This window comes from Sus scrofa, chromosome 13, assembly GCF_000003025.6.
Source record: "Sus scrofa isolate TJ Tabasco breed Duroc chromosome 13, Sscrofa11.1, whole genome shotgun sequence".
NCBI lineage: Eukaryota > Metazoa > Chordata > Mammalia > Artiodactyla > Suidae > Sus > Sus scrofa.
The window spans coordinates 192,164,557-192,179,363 of NC_010455.5; the positions used below are offsets into that span (position 1 = coordinate 192,164,557).

Genomic DNA, 14,807 nt, shown 5'->3' on the forward strand with positions numbered 1-14,807 from the left:
GCTCTATTTGATACAGACTTACAAATGTTAAGTTTAAAAGAAACGCACAAGTGCTTTTAGGAAATCTCTGTGGGGTCAGGCAGAGTCCATGTGGGGAACCCCTGCGCTGATGGTCCTGGATCTCTTGGTGCCGGAGCTGACCAGGAGTCGGTCCCCTGGTGGCTTCAAGCCTGCGGAGGAGGATGAGCCAACTCCACTGCGTTCAAGTCCCCTGAGCGCCCACAGGTATGAGGGACGAGACAGAGCAGAGAGAAGCTCAAGGAGTCCACAGTCTACACAGTGGAAGGGCCTATGTGCCCCTGCTTTTGTAGCTGCAAGAAAGAGTCTCACAGGCTGACTCAAGTCATGAAGACTCTCTAGATGGAATCCTGGGGCGGCAAGAGAAAACTGAATTTCAAATCACAAAATGGTCACACTCAGCAGCAGCTCTTCATTGAACCTCTGTCGCTACGGTGACATGGCAGTTTCCCCTGCGTCAGCTTCTATTTTCTCAGCCCTCTACCCCTCAGTACTGCATCTTGCCTCGACCTCACGGTGTCTGTTTACCCCGCAACACACCTTCCTGTGCCTTTCCAGGAACCTCGCTGCTTTCTCTCTCTGGATCTTTTCAGCCTTTGCTCCCCAAACCCAGGCAAATCAGAATTACCTTTCATGCAGCACCCAGGTATCAGTAATGTTTCAAACTCCCCGGAGGATTTCAGGGTACGGCCATGGTGGCGAAGCCCTCTGCACCAAAGACCAGGGGGATGGGTAAAGGCAACCGGATTTCTGATTACAGCTTTAGCCCCAGCTAAAGAAAACTTGAGACATTTTCTCAAAATGCCTGAGAATGCTGTTACCCTCGCATTTTTGTTTTAAGTGTCTCATTTCTCCTTCTGTGGAGTATAAATGTACTCACATGTATGTTAGTATTTTAACTAGGCTGTATTTCAAGGGAAGCAAAAGCTGCCTTAGGAAGTGGTCTCAGCGCAGTCATTTCCTGGAGAAACCACCAAGCCAGAGATTTGCGCTCTCTCATGAGCCAAGACTGCCATCTAGTGGTGACTACCGCTGAATCGCAAACATGAGGTTTCTCAACTTTAGCAAAGCTGTTGGCGCAGTGGTTGGTCAATTTCAGTAACTCATCTGCCTAAAACAAAATGCATCTATTGATAAAAGTAGCTTTGTCATTCTCAAGCTGTGGACACAAATATGTCCAGATAAATCATTGACATTGAATTGGACTTACAAAAGAAAACCAGACTCTTGATTCTGTTAAACAAGGAGTTTTTTTAGTGACTTAAGAGGTTATGTGACTGATAGAGTGAAAGCAATGGTTGTTATGAAATGGTTTATATACATCCAAAGTGAAATGGCTAGTAATAAAACCTTAGTTTATAGTGCGGGTCGAATGGTGGACCCCGGAAGAACACATTCACATCCTAACTCCCAAAACCTCGAATGCAATCTTATTTCTGAGGGAAAAAAAAAGTCTCTGCAGATGTAGTTAGGTTAGAATCCCCAGATGAACTCACCCTGAATTATCCAATGACTAAATCTAATGAATTATAAGATACACCCTTAATTGTATCCCTTCTCTGTACACCTGCAACTAACACAACAGTGTAAATCAATTATAGTCCAATAAAAAAAAGATACACCTTATAAGAAGAAAATACAGGGAGAAGGAAGCAATGGTTAGTTGAAGACAGTGACAGAGATTGGAGTTAATGTAGCCACAAACCAAGGAACACCTGAAGCCACCAGAAGCTGGAAGAGGAAGAAAGGAAACTTTATAAGAGATTAATGGGAGGTAGTTCTGCTCACCCCTTGACTTTAGACTTTAGCCTTCAGAACTGGGAGGGGGAAAAAAAGAAAAAAAAAAACCTCTGCTGTTTTAAGACACCCAGTTTGTAGTCATTTCTTCCAGCAGCCACTGGAAACTAATGTTCCTCCTCCTTCCTCTTTAAAATACATTTTCAGGAAACAAAATTAGCATGTTTAGAAATGACCTAGGGGAGTTGCCTGGTGGCTCAGTTGGCTAAGGATCCAGCATTGTCACTGCTGTGGCTCAGGTTCAGTCCGTGGCCTGAGAACTTCCACATGCCACAGGCACGGCCAAAAGAAAAAAAAAAAAAAAAAAAACCTGGGTACCTAAAATTCTTTTTGTTTCTTACACAGGAGAGGGTAAGCTTGACTTAGAGACACCACTCCAGGTGAGTAACTTACTTTATTAGCCAACATCACCTACTGTCAGGAGGGGCCTAATGACCTGCTCCCATAGAAGTCAAGGCAAAAAGAGTACAGGAGAGAATAAAGCTTTTGCAAACATTCGTCCAGTTGGATTGGAGACCTCTCACCCAAACCTGGGACTAGCTGCCATAAAGAGCCACCTAAAGGGTTTTTTAATACAATACATTTAAATTCATCAACCTACGATATTATAGAATGGTGTCCAATCAACAGCATAAGTGTGTCACTGCCTCGCCATTATTTCCAAAAGTGTGATGTGTATCCACGTGTTCACTTTGGAACTCCTTTCCACTAAAAATACTGAAGCTGAAAGATTCATCAACTAAAATTCTCTTTTCTCAGAGAGACAGTAAAGAAACAAGACTTTTGCCTAAATTTGGATATGTGTAATCAGAGTAACTCACATGTCAGATCCAGTTGGGACAACATTGTAAATTCAACAGGAATGTTTGTGAACTGCCCACCATGTGAGGTATTTGGAAGATATGTAAACACAGAAAACAACCGTGTCAATGCACTCGGACGGGCACATTAATAAAACTGTCATTCAGATCAGCAGATAAACTTGCAACTTAATATTTGGGTATCTGGTGGAAGGAAATGTACAAATAATCAAAGGCAGCAAATTCCCTTCAGGAAATGTGGTATCCACACATTGTATTCCAGATTTGGTTTTACTGAATAATGCATGAAGCTGTCTGTTTTGAATTATTCACTGACTACGGAGTCGACAAGTAACCACTGAAGAACTATGAGATTAGCCGCGAAGAGCCTCTGTTTGATGTCTGGCTCGATGAAGGCTGTTTTTCCTCTAGGGAATGAGAGGTTGTATGTAATATAAGACTCAAGTAAAAAGGGTCGATTCTGGGGTCTGCTCACAAGATGGTCCCGTGTAACGTGTTGATAGAATTCTGGAGACCAAGAGTCTACTAAGAGGTGCCATTGAAGTCCACACCTGGTCCTGTAGCACTTTGATGTGTCAAAGAGTTAGGTTCTGCCATTTCTCGTAATAAGTACATCCAATGACCACATGACATGAAGGGTCCTTTGAGTATTTTGGCAAACACTGCCCCTAAGAGACAAGAGTTCTATCCTTGTTGAATTCATTCCATTATTCTGCATCTATGTTGCTTTCAGAAATTCAGATACACCGAGAAAGAAGGAATTGGTCCATTTCCTTCCACCAGATACCCAAAGTTATTCAGATAACATACCTAAATAATAGGTATTGATTTAATAGATGAGAAATCTAAACCTCAGAATGTTTGAGAAACTTTTCCCCCACTTCAGTAATAATAAATAAGGTCCTTCTCTCCCAGAGCCTGGTTGATGGCAAGACACTGCCCACTATGAACCACAAATAAAAGTTTTTCTTATCAGCTGACCATTGGCCAAGAGCCTCCTCTATCCAGTTCCAGCTGATTCTACCAGAAGTTTGGTAAAGACGGAGACCATGTCACATCATCTTTACAACTGCAACTCCTAGCCCAGGTATCACCCCCTCATAAAGCGCTCAGTGTTTACTGAATGGACAGATAAAAAGTACAGGAAAAAAAAGGGAAGGATTTGTGGAAATATTTGCCATTCCCAAATGGAAGTATCAATCCTTTATAAACATCCCAATCATATTAATTTATAAATACATGAAAAGCATCCCAGTGTTCAGCAAATATAAGCTGAATTGAACATACTCTGGGGAAATAGAGACTGATCAAGAAGGAAATATGGTTTGGGATTTTGGAATGTTCAGGTACATGACTGAAATAAATTCTCCTCAAATGAAGTTGAAGGTTTGGTGAAAAGATGATAAAAAAAATATAACAAACCTGATTTAGGAAGTGATTAGCAGTCAGTTGGTGGTTCCTTTGGATATGAAAGCTAATATTAAAGGCTCCTCCATATAAACTTTAGACAAAGTCCTGGTGGTGGCAGGGGTGGGGTTAGACATTTTTTGTTGAAGTGTAGTTAATTTACCTTGTTGTAAATTACCTTAATTTCAGGTGTACAGCAAAGTGATTCAGTTTCAATATATATAGCCTTCTCTCTATATATATTATACATGTATATAATTATATATAAATTATGTAAATAATATATATTTATATAATTTATATATAATATATTTATATAGTAATATATTTCTTATTTATATATAATAAACATTATACATAAAATTACATATTTATATAATTTATATATATATGAATTTTTCAGATTCTTTTCCGTTATAGGTTCTTAGACCAAATTTTGTTTTGAGTGATTTAAGGTTTTTTCCTAGGGTCGCTATTTTATTTATTTATGTTTTTGGTTTTTCCCTGCATTTTGTTGGGGGCACCTAAGTATCTCCTAGGCCACTGGTTGGCCCTTCTGAAATTTATAGTATGAAAAATGTGTCTTTTTCCCCAGAGAGCTGAGGAGTTTATATACTGCTTTGAAAGTCAACATAATTTTGTTTTATGCACTCCCGGCAGAAATCATTGGCAACCATCTGTAGACACTAACCCATCACCAAGGCCAATGCCTCCTTGTTGAATGCACATGGCACCCCTGTCCTAAAGGGCACAGGAAGGACAGGGATGAGCAATGGTGTCAGGCAAGGGAGTCAGCTAGGAAGAGGCTTTCAAGATAATTTTCACAAAGAAAAAGAGGAACTTGGAGACTGAAAAATCTAATTCTGAATATTAAAGGGCATGAGAAAAATAACTTGGGTAAGAGCTCACAGCTTGAACCGGATGCAGGAAAATAAAGCCCAGCTTCACAAGAGTGAAGAAATCTGGCTGGTATAAAGTAAGGGGTGACAGGAGATCCTGATGTGGCTCAGCAGTTAAGGATCCAGCATTGTCTAGGCGGTGGCACAGGTTTGTTCCCTGCCTGGCACAGTGGATTAAGGATCCAGTGTTGCTGCAGCTGTAGTGTAAGTCGCAGCTGCAGCTAGGATTCAGTCCCTGGCCTGGAAACTTCCACATGCCATGGGTGTCAGCCAAAATAGAATAAATAAAGTAGAGAGTGATGGGTGGACGATCAAAAGGCACTGGCTGGTAGTCAAGGTAAAAATAAGGAATTCTGTAATACGGGGGTGCAGAAGGAGCTACTGGAAGGTCCGCATTTGGAACAGACATAGACAACCAAGATTTCTGTCTATTTCTGTCTGTGTGTCTGAACTGATTGGTGCCCAGCAAACATTTCCCAGCCCCAATTCTTCATGAATTTTCAGTCCTTTGACTTCTGGCTGGAGCACCATGAACCCTGCCTCCTTTTAGGCTCAACATCTGCCAAGAGCTAGTCCAGAGGATCGCTCACCAGAAAAAACGGAGGCTCTATGGCTGGAAACCATCTCAAGCATTCTGAAACCATCCTTCTGTCCTCCCTGCTCACTGTTGCTTCCCCATCTCTCATCAAGCAGCAGCTGCCCACTGCCAGAACTTCTCTGTGCACAGGGTATGCCGTTCCTAAACCTCGGACTGAGGCTTTGGGTGGGTGTTTTTTGTTGGCCTGTTTGATTTTGTCTGCACTCGCAGCATATGGAAGTTCCCAGGCTAGGGATTGAATCCAAGCCAGAGCTGCGGCAACACCATATCCTTTAACTCACAGTGCCAGGCTGGGACGGAACCATTCCTCTGCCACAACCCAACTGCTACAGTCAGATCCTTAAACCACTGTGTCACAGCAGGAACTCCCTCGGTAGGGTGTTTAAAACCACTATCTCAGTGCCTCCTGACCCTTTCTGGATGAAACTCCAAAACAATCATAATATAAACAGAACATTTTATCCTCCTTTAATCACTCGGTAGCTTTGTGACCATTGGCAATTTAATTGACCTTTCTCAGCCTCAGTTTCCTCATCCTTAAAATGGGGATAGGAGTTCCCCTTGTGGCTCAGCAGGTTACAAACCTGACTAGTATTCACAAGGATAGGGGTTCAATCCCTGCCTCACTCAGTGGGTTGAGAATCCAGCGTTGCCATGAGGTGTGGTGTAGGTCAAAGATGTGGCTTGGGTCCAGTGTTGCTGTGGCTGTGGGGTAGGCCAGCGGCTATAGTTCCGATTGGACCCCTAGCCTGGGAACTTCCATATGCCGCATGTACGGACCTAAAAAGCAAATAAATAAATAAACAAACAATCAAATAAAATGGGGATTTAAAAAAATGTACCCCCCACAGAGTTGCCGTGAGGGTAAAATGAGATCGTATATGTTCAGTAGTTACTTTGTAGGTAGACACGATGCCAGTAACTGGCTAGATGGGACCAACTGTTTTACTCATTTGTTTTTACTGTAGAGCAGTAAATTTTGGAACTTTGGAGTGTAGATGGAAACTAAAATAAAGAGCCTGTGGTCTTTTTTTCCTTTTGATCCTCACTTCTTGCTTTTAGGAGGCTGGGCAGGAAAGAATGGTAATGGCAGAGCACCTGTCAATAGACTAAAAGCAGGAGACGCTGCTGTGGTGCAGTGGGTTAATGATCTGGTTTGTCTCTGTACCAGATCAATCCCCAGTCTGGCACAGTGGGTTAAGGATCCAGCATTGCTGCAGCTGTGGCTTATGTCGCATCTCTGGCTTAGATTTGATCCCACATGCTTCCATATGCCATGGGGCAGCCAAAAAAGAAATAGAGAGAGAGGGAAACTAATAGCATTAGTGACGGCGGTCATAGCAGATATCATGCCCCTACTAGAAGCTGTAGTAATAGTAACTTCTGATCTGTGGATGACTTCGTGCTTAGGACACAAATCTCCATTGCATCGGTTGTTGCCACTGCTCTTCTAGCTAGAGATGCAGCCGACCCTGGAACTGTCCTATCTCCTCCCACCAAAGGCTCCATGTCTCCCCCCAGTAAGTTGAGATGCCTGTGCTTTTCCCGAGAGCATCTTTTGAGATGCTCTTCCTCCCCACTGGACTCCTATCTTAAGTGCTAGCCTAAGACTGTAAACAAACACTCAGCTGGTAGTTTTCAAATGACATTATGAACAGCACTCAGAGTTCCAAATTCCATGGCACCTCCCAAGAACTGGAAAAGCAGGTGGTATGGCCAAGAACCTGGGTTCCAAGACCCAGATCCCTTCACTCAAAGTAATTCTGTTTTGATCTGTTTTCTGCATTGACCTCTCCACTCCCTGACCTCATTCATAATACTTTTTAGTCAAAAAGGCTCACAGTTTTCCCAAAACCGTGAAGGCCACTCCACTAAACTTGGTCTCCTTACAGAAAATGATAGTTCTAAACTCTCTGCAGCATTTGGATAACCAACTCAGTGTTTAACTCTTGAAGGTTTGAAAAATTCAACAAGCTTTTCAAAAAGTGGGGGTTTTTTGTTTGTTTGTTTTGCTTTTTTTTTTTTAGGTTGCACCCACAGCCTCTGCAAGTTCCCAGGCTAGGGGTCAAATTGGAGATACAGCTGCCGACTTACACCACAGCCACAGCAATTCCAGTTCTGAGCTGCATCTTTGATCCACATCACAGCTCATGGCAACCCCAGATCCCCAACCCACTGAGTGAGCCAGGGATAGAACCCACATCCCATGGATACCAGCTGGACCCCACTGGGCCACAGTGGGGAACTCCCTCAAAACGTGTTTTTTTTTTATGTGAGTAGATAATATTTTTTTAATTTATCATCTCATTTCTAGGTCCATAGCTTTATTTAAACAAAATGGTCCTTACACATTCAGGTGGCCAACAGGCAAATGAAAAAATGCTCAACATCACTAATTAGTAGAGAAATGCAAATCAAAACTACAACGAGGTACCACCTCACACCAGTCAGAAAGGCCATGAATAATAAGTCTACAAACAACAAATACTGGAGAGGGTGTGGAGAAAAGGGTATCCTCCTTCACTATTGGTGGGAATGTGAATTAGTACAACCACTATGGAAACCTGTATGGAGGTACCTCAGAAAACTAAATATAGAACTACCATATGATCCAGAAATCCCAAACCTGGGTATGTATCCAAACAAAACTTTCATTCAAAAAAAATACACAGACTTCTATGTTCATTGCATCACTATTCACAATAGCCAAGACATGGAAACAACCTAAGCGTCCATTGACAGGTAAATGATTTAAGAAGATATAACAAAGGAATACTACTCAACCATAAAAAAGAACAAAATAATGCCATATGCAGCAACATGGATGAAACTAGAGATTCTCATACTAAGTGAAGCAATCAAAAGAGAAAGACAAATGCCACATTATCACTTATATGTGGAATCTAAAATATGGCACAGATGAAACTATCTACAGAACAGAAACAAACTCATGGACATGGAGAACAGACCTGTGGTTGCCAATGGGGAGGGAAAGGGAGTGGATGGACAGGGAGTTTGGGGTTGGTAGATGCAAACTATTACACTGAGAATAGATAAGCAATGAGGTCCTGCTGTACAGCACAGGGAACTATATCCAATAACTTGTGATAGAACATGATAGAAGATAATATGAGAAAAAGAATGTGTGTGTATGTGGTGTGTGTGTGTATATATATATATACACACACACATATACGTATTTATATATATATATATATATATAAATATATATAACTGGGTCACTTTGCTGTACAGAAGAAATTGACAAAACATTGTAAATTGACTATAATTTTTTAAAAAAAATTTAATGATCCTTACAGCTTGATTTTGATCAGGTCTGAAGTTTAGTGCCCCCAAATTTGGAACATTCTTTGAGTCTCCTTTGTGTGTGTGTGTGGTTCGATGATGAGAAGGCCCAGTTTCAATCAAGTAATCAGACATTCATTCTTTTATTTCTCCAAGTAATGGTATATTTTTCTAAAAACACTTGAGTTTAACAGTATACACTCTGAGATTCGCATTATAGCTTCACCAATCCTGTTTTATGCATAGGATGCTGAAGTTTGTGTACAATAGTATTTTCCAAGACAGGGAAACTCCTCATGATTGTATTCATGGGGCCAGACCTACAAGTGGTTGGGAATCAAAACACTGTCCCTGTGTATGAGTTATCTGCTTCTTGCTTTCCAGCAGTCCCCTTTGTTTTAAAGCAGGGGCACTTGTATAAACACCAGACTTATTCATCTTATGCTTACGTACGTGTGAAATTCTCAAACTACACAATTTTGGATTGCTTAGTGTTATGACAGGCAAACCAATCCAACCACTAAAAAAAGTCTAGTTAAAACAAAGCTGTAACCTCATCTTTTTCTTTTAAAATTTGGTGGACGCAGAGAGAGGGATGGAAATTTTGTGTTCAGGATCCATACAGACACCACCCTACGTGTTTCTTCATTTGGCTGGTTCTGATCTGCACCCTTTATAGTAAAACTGTAATCACAGAGTAAAACTGACAAAAGTGTTCTGAGCCCATGGGGTACACTTGAAACATTCATTAATCAACTGCACAGATGGGTGTATTACTAGTAGGAAATGTTAATTTTCTTTAAAAAATCCCATCACAGCTTTCACCTAGTTCCCTCCATGTATCAGTCAGGAGTCTCCAGAGAAGTAGAATAAATAGGATATATATAGAGAGAAAGAGATCTACTTTCGGGAATTGATTAATGCATTATGGGGGCCAGAATGTCTGCAATACATAGAATAAGCCAGAATAGGCTGGAAATTCTGGTAAGAGTTGACACTGTAGTCCTGAGACCCAAATAGGGCAGGCCGGAAAGCCTGGAAACAGGTAGGATTTCTACACTGCAACCTTGAGTTAAAATTCTTCTTCCCCGGGAAACTTCAGTCTTTGTTCTTAAGGCCTTCAACTGATTGATTGTGGCTCACCCATATTATGGAGGATAATCTGCATTACTCACAGTCTACTGACTGTAAATGTTAATCACATCTAAAAACAGTTTTCCCAGCAACGTCTAGGCTGTTGTTTGAATAGACAACTGGAGACCATAACCTCGCCAAGTTGACACACAGGATAAACCATCACATTCATTATGCTCTTCTCTACTTTCTACTGCTATGAGTCAGCTTCTACCAGGAAAAAACATGTGACACAAATCTGCTTACACAGTACTTTATGTCCTTAATTGAAGCTATCAAGACATTAAGATGAAAACTTATCCTTATTGGCACAGATTTTTCTCTCTTGCTAGATATTGCAGTGGGTCATGGGGCTGATCTTCATAGTTAAAGCAGTAAGGTACTAGCACAGAAAGAAACCAACCAATAGAGAGAGACTAGAATGTCTCAAAATAAACTCAAATTCACTTAAAAATATATTAATTTATACTCTGTGCTGAAGAGGTCATGACACTTGATTGACTGGTAGATTGTGCATCAATAATCCTCTCCAAACGTTTTATCCCTCAGAACACTTGATAATCAAAAGTTAGATACTGAAAGAATGGTTCTGCCACCTGCCTCAACTGTGACCACCTTACATGAGTACATTCCCTTCATCTCTACCTACTTAATAAGGGAAGAAGTGGAAAGACAACCAACATTCATTGAATGCCTATTATGTCACATACCCTATTCTAGGCACTTTATATGCTGTATGTAATTCATGTTTCTCAAAGTGCTCCATATATTTAATGACAGCTAGGATTGGGTGCTCTGGAACCTGTGTTTTTAATGAAATTTGTTCTCAATTCCAATACTGTAAAAGGACTGTCATTGTTCTCATCTTGCTAAAGCAAGAACTGAGGCACAAGAAACTAGACAACTTGTCAGGATTCCCAAATGATACACAGTAGAGCTATATGTTCAGTCTCAAGGAAGACTTTACCACTAGGTGAAGCCACGGGCCACTGAAATTCCATTTGCACCCTGTGCCTGCAGTAATGGCTTCACTGGCATGTCCATAGCAGCTCTAGAGTTCCTTGGTGGCTCAATGGGTTAAGGATCCAGTGTTGTCACTGCTGTGGCTTGGGTCACTGCTGTGGCACAGGTTCGATCCCTAGCTCAGGAACTTCTGCATGCTGTAGGCACAGCCAAAAATAAACAAATGAAAGGAAAGATACAGCATCTCTAGCTCCCTGGTGCCTTTTTTCCTTTCCACCATCTGCCTCTAGTACCTAAAACTACATAGCCTCTTAAACTATACTATTGATTATTACATGACAGAATTCTGCTCAGTAGCTTGAGCATAAAGATGAACTAGTGAGTTCCATATCATATTTCCTATTATCTCTAACCATGCCTCTACAATGGGAAAAAAAAGTTTGGGAATTACAACTAGCAATTTCTTTTTCTTTCTTTTTTTTTTTTTCTTTTGTCTTTTTAGGGCTGCACCCAAGGCATATGGTAATTCCCAGGCTAGGGGTTGAATCGGAGCTGCAGCTGCCAGCCTAAGCCACAGCCACAGCAATGCAGGATCTGAGCCATGTCTGTGACCTACACCACAGCTCACGGCAATGCTGGATCCTTAACCCACTGACTGAAGCCAGGAATCGAACGCACATTCTCATAGATACTAGTTGGGTTCATTATCATTGAGCCATGAAGGGAACTCTTCAAACTAGCCATTTCTTTTTTTTTTTATTGTTATTTCCCCAATACAATTTTTTCTCCTACTGTATAGCATGGTGACCCAGTTACACATAGATGTATACACTCTATTTTCTCACATTATCAGGCTCCACTGTATAGTTTTCAGAGCTACAGAGCAGAATCTCATTGCTAATCCATTCCAAAAGCAATAGTTGATTCCTCGTGGCGCAGTGGTACGATCGACTAGACCATGAGGTTTGGTTCGTCCTTGCTCAGTGGTTAAGATCTGCATGCATGGTGGGTGGTTGCAGACGCGCTCGATCCCGCGTGCTCTGGCGTAGGCGTGGCTACAGCTCGGTTGAACCCTACTTGAACCCTACTGAACCTCCATGCGCAGAGTGCCAAAAAAAAAAAAAAAAACAGTCAAAAGCAATAGTTTGCATTTATTAACCTCAAGCTCCCAATCCATCCCACTCCCACTCCCACTCCCTCTACCTTCCCCTTGGCAACTACAAGTCTATTCTCCAAGTCCATGGTGAGTGAAGTAAGTCAGAAAGAGAAAGACAAATACCATATGATATACTTATATCTGGACTCTAATATACAGCACAAACTAACCATTTCTAACCAACAAAATTTATCAGGAATTTGGAGGCTTCCATTAGCTGAGCTGTTTCTCAATACACGGTCTCAAGTCCCGGGACCTTTCAGCTGGGTAATGTCTCCATGGACATTTCGACATGCCTTTACATTGTTTTACTTAAAAGTTCTGTTTCCTCACTCTGAAAATAGTGTGTTTATAGGTGCTACATGCTTTACAAGTGTACAACTGTGAAAAATGACATGGTGCTGAAGCAAGCAAAACCTTTGACAGAAAGTTGAAATTGAGGTTATCCAAGAGCTCAGCCAGTACATAGTGTTTCTGCCTAATCTGAATCTTCAGCAATTTTGTGAGTTCTTTTTCCCTCATTTTTCTTTGAGTACACACATCAGTATGTACTATGGCGTAGCGTCTGTTTTCCTAAAATCCAGAAACATGAGTCAGCTGTTTAATTCTTATCTACAAATTTGGTAAAGTACTGTATTCATGGAATCCGTGTCTGTTTTCCAGGAATTACATCTCAATGCCTCCACACTGACCGATCAGTGTGTGATGCTCTGAAATGTTCTGTATTTACTTTCTAAGGGCAATATTCTCAAGATAGATAATTATTCATAATGAATGAATAATGCAATGGCTTAATACATTTAATATTCTGGTTAATATAAAATGTCCTATAGAGTCATATGTAACGTGATTATCACTGAACAATATCCTTTAACTGTAAACTTGGTAGAACCTTGCAGGAGCCTGTTAGGGCTGAATTGCATACCCTCAAGAAAGATACTTTTTGTTGTTGTTTTGTTTGTTTTGTTTTATTTTTATTTGGTTTGGTTTGGCTGCCCCCCGCATCATGTGGAAGTTCCCTGGCCAGGGATAGAATCTGAGCTGGAGCTGCAACCTACACCACAGCTGCAGCAATGCCAGGTCCTTAACCCACTGCACCACAGCTGGAACTCCAAAGAAAAATGTGTTGAAGTCTTAACCCCATTGACTCAGAATAAATACGACTTTATTTAGAAAGAGCAGTGTTGGAAATGTAGACAGTTAAGAGGAGGTCACACTACTCCAATACGACCCGTGTGCTTTTAAAAAAGGAGAAATTTGGACACAGACATAGACATGCACAGACAGAAGATTCTGTGAAGAGACATATGGGGAAAAGACAGCCATGTGAAGATAGAAGCCAAGATTCAAATTATGTTGCCACAAGACAAACATGCCCAAAACCATGGGAAGCTAGGAAGGGACAAGGAGGAATCTTCCGCCAGATGGTTCAGATGGAGCCCAGCCCTGTCAACACCTGGATTTGGGACTTCTGGCCTCCAGAACCATGATACAAGAAATTTCTCTTGTTCTAGGCCACTCGGTTTGTGTGTTGTGTTTATTGTTCTAGGCCACTTCATTTCGGAAGCGCTAGGAAACTAATACAAAGCCCTTGCTAGTATTTGCACCTGTGACTGCTAGAAAATGTGAGAGGAAGCCATAGCTAAACTGAGGTCTCTGCTTAAGTCAACTTATCCAGCTCAGGGCTTTAAATGTCATTTGTATCATAAGACTTCCAAAGGTAGTCATGTGCATTTATGCCTCTTGTGAGCTCCAGAATCAAATCTCCAAGTGCTCCCCTGATAGATGGCTGATGGCATCTCAAAACTAGCATGACCTACTATGTTATCCATGCAAAACAGTCTTCTTCCTTCCCTGCCACATAATCCATCCATATGCCTCTAAGTTCTACCTCCAAAATAAGTTCCAGTTCAGTACCCTGGGAGAAGTAGTCTAAGATGTAGATGTGTAATAAAAGAATAAAAATATTTTTAAAAAAGAATTTAAAATGCCATTGGAAATTTGATAGAGATTGTATTGAAATTGTAGATTGCATTGGGTAGTATGGACATCTTAACAATATTAAGCCTTCCAACCAATCAACACAAGATGTCTTTCCATTTATTTGTCTCTTTAATTCCTTTCAGCAATGTTTTATACTTCAATGAACAAGAATTTACCTCCTTGGTTAGGTTTATGTCTCCATATTTCATTATTGTGATGCTGTTATAAATGGTATTTTTTTCCCAGTTTCCTTTTTGGATTGTTCCTTATTAGTATATAAAAACATAACCGATTTTTGTATGTTGATTTTAAAGTATCCTATAACTTTACTGAATTCTTTTATTAGTTGTGACAGTGAACTCAGCATTTTCTACCCAGAAGGTCATATCACCTGAAAGTAGATTTTACTTTTTCTTTCTGATTTGCTTGACCTTTTTTATTTCTTGCCTAATTACCCTGGCTGGGGCTTCCTATACTATGTTGAACTGAAGTGGGGAAAGCAGTCATCCTTGCTTTGTTCCTGAGATTGAAGAAAAAGCTTGCAGTCTTTCACCACTCAGTATGATGTTTACTGTGAGTTTTTCCATATATGGCTTTTATCATATGGAGGTAGTTTTCCTCTATTCCTATTTTTCAAAATGTTTTTCTCATGAATTTTGTCAAATGACTTTTCTCCTTCAATCAAGTTGATAATGTAGTTTTTTCCCTTAATTCTATTAATGTGG

The 14,807-nt window shown here is 40.7% G+C and overlaps 1 pseudogene; it reads left to right on the top strand.

Annotated features, from left to right (window-relative positions):
* The window catches only part of LOC100738554, a 44,193-nt pseudogene continuing 29,792 nt past the window's right edge, over positions 407-14,807 (top strand).